The 11,419-nt window shown below is 36.8% G+C and overlaps 1 pseudogene; it reads right to left on the bottom strand.

Annotated features, from left to right (window-relative positions):
• Positions 1-11,419, bottom strand: part of LOC138155132 (OCIA domain-containing protein 1-like) — a 37,526-nt pseudogene that overhangs the window by 2,997 nt on the left and 23,110 nt on the right.

Here is an 11,419-nt window from a genome sequence, read left to right as displayed (position 1 = left end):
TTAGCCTAGGGGCAGGGAAGATCTTTAAAATTTACATTCGCATTACAATACCCTAACCACTTAGTCCCTCAAACTATTCACCGTTTATATGCCAAGATGGTCATACCTTTATCCTGCTATCACCCTCAAATGTATGGCCTCAGTGTTCAAGAATTCTGGAATTCCCTTATCCAACCATATTCTATTGGTTTTTCAGATCTCCCTCTGCTTTTCCTTATATAAACCTACTCTTTCTCTTTATCATGACCTCTGTTTCCTTGAATCCTCAATTCTCACAGGCCATCTCCCCTTCAATTACCGTTGCATCCTTTTCTCCTCAACTTGATTTCTTGGTAAACCAATTAACCTTACCAAATAACCATCCACTACACTATCGAACTCTCTTGAATTCCTATCTTCCTTCTGATATCACCACTTACCCCCTAGCCAAGCCTCTGCTTTGGATTACTCCCACCATTGGTCACTTTCATTCCTATACATGTGCTGATGAATGAAGGTTCTTACTATATCCACTACAAATTTATACTATGTAACCTCAACTGGGTTTTCATTACTATTAGGTAATCCTACTATATATTTCTTAACAGCTCACTATCCTGCTCTTCACAGTGGCTCTTCCAAACCTTTTCATTCCTCCTCAAACCTCCCATGTCTCCCTACCTCCATTCTCTCAGTGGAGAGCCTTACCTCATATTTTATAGGAAAAAAATTAAGACCATTCACCAAGAACTCCCTCTTCTCTCCTCTTCCTCATTTCTTGGCTAGGGATAATTGGTGATATGATTCAAAAGCCCTTCAGGACTTATCCCCCTCCTACGTTTTCAGTCTTTTTGAAACTAACTCAATGTGTTTTCTTCAACCCAAGGACACTGATATCCTGCCTGTCACACTAACAAAATACTCTACCTCTGCTATGGCCATTTTTTGTGGCTGTCCTCTAGGCCTGGATCTCTCTGCTTCCTCCACTCTGTACCCTGATCTCCCTGGCTTACTTTAAGTTTTAATGAAAATCCTGCCTTTTAACTTCTGTGAGTCAAGATGGCAGAGTAAGCAGTAAATCACCATAACTCTCCAATAATCACTTCAGGAAAGAGATGCTAACTCTCTCAAATTCACTTCCAAACAACAATAAAATAACTTCCCAAATCAAATCTTAGAATAGCAGAACCAGCAAAAGGATGGGATAAAAGAATCTTTGAGCCCAAGAAACTTGGAAGATTAGCAGGGAAGTCTGGGTAAAAGGGGAGTGCAGTCCAGGACGGGAAGCATCCCAGTAAGCCAACAACAAGCCCTACCTCAGTAAACCAGTGGTAGGAAGCCAACACCAGTACCCCATATTTCCTCAGCATAAGCAGGGGAATGTGCTCTGAGAGCCACCATGTGCTTTAATACAACCCTGGGCAGACAGGTAGCCTCTAGTATCTAGACCTCTCTGTGTTCTAGTGTTTCCACCAGGAAATGCAGAGAAACCATACTGGCCTCAACACATGACAGACACCACCAGTAAGACCCCAGCTTAGCTTCAGATTAGCTGTCAGATCCCTATGGCCTCTAGTAGCACCAGCCACCCCACCACTACCCCATTCCTCAGCACACCAGACATGAGTGTCCCCTATGGGCCTCAGGCAACATCAATGTGGCACGAAGTAAATAGCCAAGACCTGCAGCCCCTAGAACAAGAAGTCTGACACAGCGTCCCTTCCACTCCAGAAGAAGAGTTCACATTTAAAAGAAAGGAAAAAAGGTAAAAAAAAGTATATGAGTAAAAAAGCAACAAAAAAAGAATCTGACCACAGAAAGTTATTATGGAGACAGGGATGATCAAGACAGAAAATCAGAAGAGGAAAACAATGTCAAAACACTTATGGGCAAAACCCCAAAGAAAAATAGAAAGAGGTTTCAAGTCCAGAAAGAACTCATGGAAAAGCCCAAAATAAAGCTTAAAAATCATATAAGAAAGGTAGAAGAAAAATTGGCAAAAAAAATGAGAGTGATGCAAGAGAATTATGAAAAAAAGGGTCAACAGCTTGGAAAAAGAACACAATTGCTTAAAAAGTAGAAATAGTCAAATGGAAAAGGAGATTAAAAAATCCACTGAAGGAAACAACTAGAAAAATACAATTAGTCAAATAGAAAAGAAAGTACAAAAGCTAATTGAAGAAAACAACTTCTTAAGCATTATTATTGGGCAAATGGAAACTATCAAATAAATTCAAAAGAATGAAAAAAAAGTAGAAAAGTATGTAAAATACCTCATGCTAAAAACAACTTAACTCTAAAATGGTTCCAGGAGAGAAAATGTTAGAATCATTGGACTACCTGAAAGCCATAATCAAAAGCAAGACCTGGACAGCATTTTTCAAGAAATTATCAAGGAAAACTGCCCTGATATCCTGGAATCAGGGGACAAAATAGCCATTGAAAGAATTCACTGTTTACCTCAGGAAAGAGATCCCAAAATAAAACCACCATGGAAATGCTAAATACTTTGATACCTAAACCAGGAAGAGGCAAAACAGAGAAAGAAAATTATAAACACATTTCCCTAATGAATATTGATGCAAACATTTTGAACAACATACTAGCAAGGTGATTGCAATAGTATAATACAAGGATTATCCCCTATGACCAGATCAGATTTGTACCAGGAATGCAAGATTGGTTCAATATTAGGAAAACTATCAACATATTTGACCATATTGATAACAAAACCAACAAAAATCATATGATTATCTCACCAGATGCTGAAAACAACTTTTTGAAAAAAATGCGACACTCATTTCCATTAAAACCAATTAGAAAACATAAGGTTAAAGGGTATGTTCCTTAAAATTGCAAGCAACATCTAGTTAGACCGTCAGTAAGCATTATCTGTAATGGGAATGTTAGAAGCCTTCCCAGTAAGATCAGGGGTGAAGCAAGGATGCCCATTATCACCTCTATTATTCAATATAGTACTATAAATGTTAACTATAGCCATAAGAGAAGAAAAATATATTGCAGATCATTGCTCTTTGCAGATAATATGATGGTATACTTACAGAACCTAAAAGGATCAACTAAAAAACTACTTAAACTAAGTAACAACTTTACCAAACTTGCAGGATATAAAATAAACCCCCATAAATCATCGGCATTTTTTTTGCTTTTGTGGAGGGGGGGGGAGTAATTGGAGTTAAGAGACTTGTCCAAGGTAACATGGCCAGTAAGTGTAAAGTGCCTGAGGCCAGATTTGAATTCAGGTCCTCCTGACTCCAGGGCCAATGGTCTATTCACTGCACCACCTAGCTGCCCCATTCACCAGCATTTCTTTATATGACCAACATAGCCCAGGAGCAAGAGACAGAAAGAGAAATTCCACTTAAAATAATTGTAAACAATATAAAATACTTGGGAGTCTACCTGCAAAAACAAATCCTGGAACTATATGAACACAATTACAAAACCCTTTTCACACAAATAAAGTCATATTTTAAAACTGGAAAAATATCAATTGCTCATGGGTAGGCCAATCCAATATAATAAAAGATGACAATTCTATCTAAGTCAGTTTGCAGATTCAGTGTCATACCAATCAAACTATCAAAAATTATTTGGTAGAGGTAGAAAAAATAACAATGAAATTAATTTAGAAGAACAAAATGCCAAGAATATCAAAGTAATCAATTTTTAAAATGCAAAGGAAAGTGACCTAGCATTACCAGGTTTTAAACTATATTGTAAGGCAGTAATCATAAAAACAATTTGGTACTAAATAAAAAAAAAATCAGTGGAAGAGGTTAGGTACATAAGACACAGTAGTCAATGACCAATAATAGTCAATTGTTTGATTAACCCAAATACCCCAACCTTTGAGATAGGAACTCACTATTTGACAAAAACTGCTTTGAAACCTAGAAAACAAAAGGACACAAACAAGTATAAGCCAATATCTCACACCTTGTACCAAGGTCCAAATGGGTGCATGATTTAGACATAAAGGGTGACACCATAAGAAAATTAGAAGAGAAAAAATAGTCTACCTGTTAAATCCATGGGGAAAGGAAGAATTCATGACCAAACAAGAGATAGAGAACATTTACAAAATGTAAAATAGATCATTTTTATTATATTGAAATAAGAAGCTTTTGTATAACCAAAACCAAAGCAACCAAGATTAGAATGAAAGCAAAAATCTGGGAAATAGTCTTTATGGCAAGTATCTCTAATAAAAGCCTCCTTGCTCAAATATATAGAGAACTGAGTCAATTTTATAAGAATCCATTCCCCAATGAACAAATAGTGAAAGGATAAGAACAAGCAGTTCTCAGATGAAGAAATCAAAGCTATCTATAAGCATATGAAGAAGTGCTCTAAATAAGTATTGATTAGAGAAATACAAATTAAAATAACTCTGAGGTACCACCTCACACCTATCAGACTGGCTAATATGATAAAAAAAGGATAATAATAAATGCTAGAGAAGATGTGGGGAAATTGGGACACTAATGTACTGTTGGCATAGATGTGAATTTGGAATTATGCCCAAAGGGCAACCAACTGTGAATTTCTTTTGATCCAGCAATATCACTACTCAGTGCATATCCCAAAGAGATCATAACATGGGAAAGAACCTACATGTGCAAAAATATTTATAGCAGCCCTTTTTATAGTGTCAAAATATTGGAAATTGAGGGGATGCCCATCAATTGGGGAATGGCTAAACAAGCTGTGATATATGAATGCAATGTATTACTATTGCACCATAAGAAATGATGAACAGGCAGATATTAGAAAAACTTGGAAAGACTTGTGTGAACTGATGCAAAGTGAAATTATCAGAACTAGGAAAACATTGTACATAATATCAACAATATTGTGTGATGAACAATTATAAATGACTCAGCTCTTCTCAGAAATACAATGATCTAAGACAAGTACAAAAGAGGCAAGAAGGAAAATTCTATCCACATCTAGATAAAGGACTGATGGACTCTGAATATAGATGGAAGCATACTCTTTTCACTTACTTTATTTATGTGTTTGGTATTTTTCCTTTTGTTCTGTTTCTTTTTTCACAAATGTGGCTAATATGGAAATATGTTTTACATGATAGCATGTGCATAAACTATATCTAATTGTCTACCATTTTTGGAAGAGGAGAGGGGAGGGAGGGAGAAAAATTTGGAACTCAAAATCTTGTAAAAGTGAATGCTAAAAATTGTCTTGACAAGTAATTGGAAAAAAAATGTTATTGAAAAAGTCTGTTTTTCTTCTGAAAAAAAAAATTCTACCTCCTAAAGGAAGCTTTCCTTAATCCTTCCTAATTCCAGTACTTTCCTTCTTTTAATTATTTTCTCTTTATCCTGTCCATAGTTTGATTTTCATATATTTGTGTGTTCTCTCCCTCATTAGATTGTAATTGAAGGGCAGGGGTTGCCTTTTCCCTCTTTTTGTATCCTCAGTGCATAGTCCTGTGCCTAGCACACAATAGGTTCTTAATAAATGATTATTAAATGAATGAATCTTGAAAAAATACCTGGCTTGCTTGTGGATGAAAGTATCAGAAGGGTTGAAATTTGTGAGTTATTGTGAAATGATGTGGTTTTCTGTCTTCTCTCATTTTTTTCATGGAGGAAATTGCATATAAGCAAAGACAAAATTCATGTTATACTCAAGTTATTCCCAAATATAACAATTGAACTGAAATGAATTTGTATTTTTAAAAACAAGTGTTATGGGAGAACTTATTTGTGTAAACAAATAAGATGATCTCTGTCCTTGAGGAGCTTACATTCTTATAGAGGTAGAAAATTCATAAAGGGGAGCTAGAGTTGAAAAGAGGGAGCTTCCAGGGCATGCAAAGCATGGCATGATTTGGCCAGGAAGTTGTAGTAGTGGCTTGTCTTCCTGCGCTCACTTCTCAGAACCTAGGGTTGCAGGAGCATAAAGTTCTTGAGGGAGGAGAAAGAGGATTGCTGGAGTAGAAATGGTATGGTGTGGGAATAGCTAGAGAATGGAAGCAAGGATCTTTTGTAGGTAGCACTTGCAATAATCAATGTGAGAGGCAGGGAAGGTCTTATTCTGTCTCACTTGGTGGGACCAGGGACAGAACCTGTGGCATGGGTCTTCTATTGGTAGTAAAACATCATGGTGCAATGGAAAGAACACTAATTCCAGAGTTAGAAGATATGTTTAAAGTTTGATGCTTACTATCTGAGTGACCTTGAACAAGACATGTAACTACCATTGTCTTATTTTCTTTATCTCAGAGAGGAAGGGGCATAGACTAGATGACCTCTGCAAGTCTCATTTACTTCTAAATCTCTGTTCCTGTGATCCAGGGTAGAACATACCTTACCATGGTAAGTCTTAGATTGGGTGGGGTAACATGGAGTAAAGAATACAAATTGAGAATTAATGGTAGAGGCTCACAGTGCCTAAGGGATATAGGTAAAATTACTTAATAATTATTTATGATATTATTTGCATTTGTATTTATTCAATACTGAAGTTCCTGGGCCAGGAAGAGGTCACAAGCAAATGGTCAGGGGCAGGAGCAATAGACTTGTCCAAGGTATAGCTATGAAATTGGTAATGTATTAACATCAGAGGGATTAGAAACAAAGGTACTCTCTGAGTAACATAGTAGTTATAGTAAACACAGTTAAGTAAATTGTGATCAAAGGGCAGAATTTGAATTCAAGACTAAAGTCAGAGCAAATTAAAATTAAAATTGAAGTCATTTTCTTCTTGGAAGAAAATGAAGATATCAAGTTCTACATGACCATCTAATGGCCAGGAGATAATAGATTTAGGTCTATCCATTTGAGCACAGGTTGCCTATTAATCTGGGGACTTCTGAGCTATTCCATCTTTCTAATTTGCCTCACTTCTGAATGAGAAGCACTTGTGTTAGAGTTCCTCATCTAAATCAGACCATGGGAATAATAAGGAAGGCTATTAAAGGAGAGAGATAATTGATAGTGTTTGGCAATTGCTTCAGTATTGAATGAAGGAATTTGAGTAGTCAAAAATGACAATAAAGTTATTAATATGAATTCATGGGAGAATAGCAGAATCACTGAGACCCAAGTTAGTAAGTTTTTTTTTTTAATTATGAGTTTAGCTTTAGCTATATTGAGTTTGAAATGATGGGATATACATGTAGAGGTGCTTTTCTATTCAGACTATCACCTCCACCTCCTCCCCAACAGTAACCTGTACTCCAACCCAGAAATCTAGCTTCTAATAGCCTCATTTTTGATTCAAAATTTCCACATCTTTCTCCAATCAATTCTGCCCATGCTAGCCCTGCCCCTCTTCCTGCTCTCTTTTATGTCTTCTTTCATTAGAATGGAAGTTTTTGAGGGGAGGGATTATCTTATTTGGTTGTTTCTATTATCTCCAATACTTAACATAGTACCTAGTACATTGCAAGTCTTTAACAAATTCTCATTCTCATTCTCTCTCTCTCTCTCTTCCCCCTGGCCCCCAAATTTAAGATGAATGTTCAGGAGAGAAGTTAATGCAATTCAACAAATATGCATTAGGTATCTAATATGTTCAAAGTCCTGTACTTTTGTGATACAAAGACAAAAAATAGTTTCTGCCTTCAAAGAGCATACTTTCTACTGTAGGGCTATTTGTTCTTTAATCATTTTTTCAGTCATGTTCAACTCTTCTCAACCACTTTTGGGGTTTTCTTGGCAAAGGTATTAGAGTGGTTTGCCATTTCCTTCCCCAGCTTATTTTACAGATGAGGAAACTGAGGCAAACAGGGTTAAGTGACTTGCCCAGCATCACATAACTAGTATGTCTGAGACAAGATTTGAACTGAAGGAGATGAGTCTTCTTGACTCCAGGCTTGGGACTTTATCCACTGTGCCACCTGGCTGCCAGTAGGGAGATAGATAGACGGAAAGATACATACATACACATACATGTACACACATATATGTATACATATATATTTCAAATACAAGGTAATTTGAGGAAAAAAGCTTCACTTTGGATATGTCATATGAGTTGATCCTTGAAGTAAAATAAGGATTCTGAGAGGCAGAGAGAGGAAAGAGTAATTAAAGGGGAGATATCTTGTGTACAATGAAAGGAGCTAGAATTTCATATTTAAGGAAGAGTTAATGGTCCAGTTTGGAAGAAAGATAGACTACTTGAAGACAGAGAATGTGAAATAAGGCTGAAAGGCAAATCAATGATAAAATGTAGAGCATATTGAATGACAGGCTCAGGGATTTGTATTTTATGCTAGAGGACATAGGGTTTTACACAAGGGGGTAATGTTGTCAGACCCATGCTTTAGGAAACTTTCAACAGCTATGTGGAAGATGGATGGGCAAAGTGAGACTAAAGGCAGGGAGATCCATTTGGACATTTGTGCAATCATCTAGGAGTAAGGTGATAAGTAACAGAATCAGTAATGTGGCTACATGAATTGAGAAAGGCTTTGGTGCTAAATTGAAAGTACTTAGAAGCTGAATAGATTTGGGCATTAGGGACATGGGACAGTCGAAGATAATACCAAGGTTAGGAACTCAGGTGACTGTAAGCATGGTAGTGGCCTCAACAGAAATAGTTGTAACACCTGGGGTACCTCTTCTTCAACAAGGTCCCAGAAAAGTTATCCCAGGATGGAGGTACTGAGTGGGTCACCATTCACTAAAAACTATGTATCTCATATTCTTCCATGGATATGTTGGCTTTGATCAGTCATACACATGAGTTCAAAATAAAAGGCATAGCTAAATAGCAACATCTTCCTTCATACCCAAACACACATGAGGTACACTCTCCTACATATAAGCACAATACCACATGAGGTACACTCTCCTACATATAAGCACAATACCAGGGGCTAAGGACACAAAGAAAGAATATCAAGGACCAGGGAATATGGAGGGCACACATATAGGGAACATGTACATCCAGCTAACATGTATCAAATGGGTATGTATCAGGAATCCAGATGGCAAATACACTGTACAGGAATAAATACATCATGCCTGGGGAATTGCATGATGGTCACCTCTAATGAGGAAAAACTGTCCATATCCTCTGATACATCATCACTGTTCTTCCCACTTATCTCTTCTGGGTGTTTTGTCTCTCTTGGTTATTTCCGTGAATCCTGTGGTACTTGAGTTTATATCTGCTAGCCTCTTTGGGATTTCTGTTATTTAGTGCTTGCTACTATCTCTATACTATGGGAACTAGGGAACCTATTCCTAATAAAGACAACATAAGCTGGCCATCCTATCTGGATCCATTAAGTTGTAAACAAACAAATAAAAACATTGAGTATTTTAAGACTTGTTAGCTCCTCTGCTTATAAGGGGAGCTATGATTAACCTTGGAGTGAGGCATAGTGCGTCGCTAAATTTCCCAAATGATTTCACAGAAGTTAAATCCAAGCCATTGGCCATTTCAGGAAAGAGCACTTGGATTTGAAGATTGTTTGCATATTTCTCAAGAGCTTTAGATCTGGCTGCTTCAAATTGGGTTACAATAGTTGCTTCTTCTTGGCCTCATTGTTTCTGTTTGTCAACAACCTGAATTTAATTCAGCAAACTTATTGAGTATCTGCTTGAAAATAAGACTAAAGCCATTTTGAAAAAATACAGAATTGAGAGTTTTGGGGGATTGTGAGAAAGATATGTAAAATGGGTGTGTAATGTATCAGGCTTTTTTGGGCTGAATATTGTTTTCAACTTTAATTGACAAGATATACATGAAGACATGGCAAACCTTTTAGCAAAAAAAAAAAAAGAAAAAAAGCAATTTTTTTGTTCTTATTCATTAATTCTTCACATGTAACAACTTTTCTCTTAGGACTGTGTTCCACAGTTGTATCAGGTCCTCCTGCTTTATAATCAATAATTCCAGTAGGAGTTGATCCATTCATGGAAACACTGAAGGAGATTTGTTCATAAGAAGGAAGAGGACCTTTTTTCCCCACTGCTTTCAGATGTGGCAGATGTTCAAAAAGATGAATGCTCAGTTATTTTTGACTCAAATCCTGACTTTTGTGAAATATATCCAGGTTATGCAAGTTGATGTCCCTGTCCCAGACTTAGAGTTTCTCCAAGAGAAGAATTTTCAAGCTGTTTAAACTTCTCTTGGGAAGTTTTCACATAGGAAATTTTTCCAGTAAAGAATCCCATTACACAAGCAAATACAAGTTTAGGGACAGAACCATATCTAGGTGGCTGGAAGTATTCCTTTAGCAATTAGTTCCTGAGTCATCAACATACTTGCTGCAGAAAAGGGAACAGATCTGTCCCAGAAGTTCTCTCGATTACATTCAGCAGACTCTTCTTTTCTCTTCTATTGGAATGCAATCCCCATTCCACTGTTAGGGAGTGATCATGAGACTTTCACATTCATCTTTCCTCACTGTATTGGCCGTTCTGACATGGTTAGAAAATTGCTTGTAATTTTTATTTAATCCTTAAAGGGCATTCTGGGCAGCTCCATTAAAACAAACGAGCATATTTTAAGGACTCTATCACCCTACCACCTCAAACCTGAAGAGAAGAAGCTTTGTATTGATTTGAGCAATGAAGCCCAGTTCAAACCCAAGATCATCTTTGTTTGGCATGCAAATAACAAAGATCAAAAACTAAGCTAAGTAGGCATGGCCATTGTCCTCCAACCACCTGGCTCCAAACCCTGACTTTATTATGTATATTTATCAGCAACAACAATGACAAATATGGCTTTTGTGCAGTTTTAGGGTTAACATATAATTTACCTCTCTCCCTACTCTAGGAAGTTTGGAAGAGGTGAAGCTGATATCTGTAGAAGGGCCGTCACACAGGTAGGGAAAACAAATCAGGAAAGGGCATTGTACTGGAAGTCAAAGGAGGACAGAATATCTAATAGGAGATGGTGGGAAGTGCTATTAAAGAAACTAAGAGAGATCAAGGCAGAGATCTAAGAGAGGTAGATTTAGGATTTTTACATGCCTCATTTCATTTTATCTTGTCAAGGATTAGTATGAAAAATATTTCTTTCTAACACACATTTGACATTTTCTCACCATAACACCAACAAAATTCCCACAAAACTACTATTGATATCTTATTAAAATGGTTTGTTTTTTCTGATCATCTTCCTCTTTTTTTGGAACTATGTAATAAATACTTCATTTTACTTTAAAATATTTCCTGTTTGTGCTTTCTTCTAAACATCCTTTTGTCTGTTTCATGTAAGAATAAGGTTCATATGAAGTTCATTTCCTCCACTCCCACTTCCTTTACTCCAATCCCTCCATTTTAAGATCAGGAAACTTATTTTTCTTTCAGCTATTCCCTATCAGATATTCTGTTTCAAATAAGAATGAATTTCATCTGAGGTTTACTCTCATTACCTCTCTCTCTCTCTCTCTCTCTCTCTCTCTCTCTCTCTCTCTCTCTCTCTT

This window comes from Petaurus breviceps, unplaced genomic scaffold (assembly GCF_028583685.1).
Source record: "Petaurus breviceps papuanus isolate PSGF00001 unplaced genomic scaffold, PetGlider_PUasm1.0 91133, whole genome shotgun sequence".
Classification (NCBI taxonomy): domain Eukaryota; kingdom Metazoa; phylum Chordata; class Mammalia; order Diprotodontia; family Petauridae; genus Petaurus; species Petaurus breviceps.
This window is presented reverse-complemented; position numbering and strand designations above follow the sequence as displayed.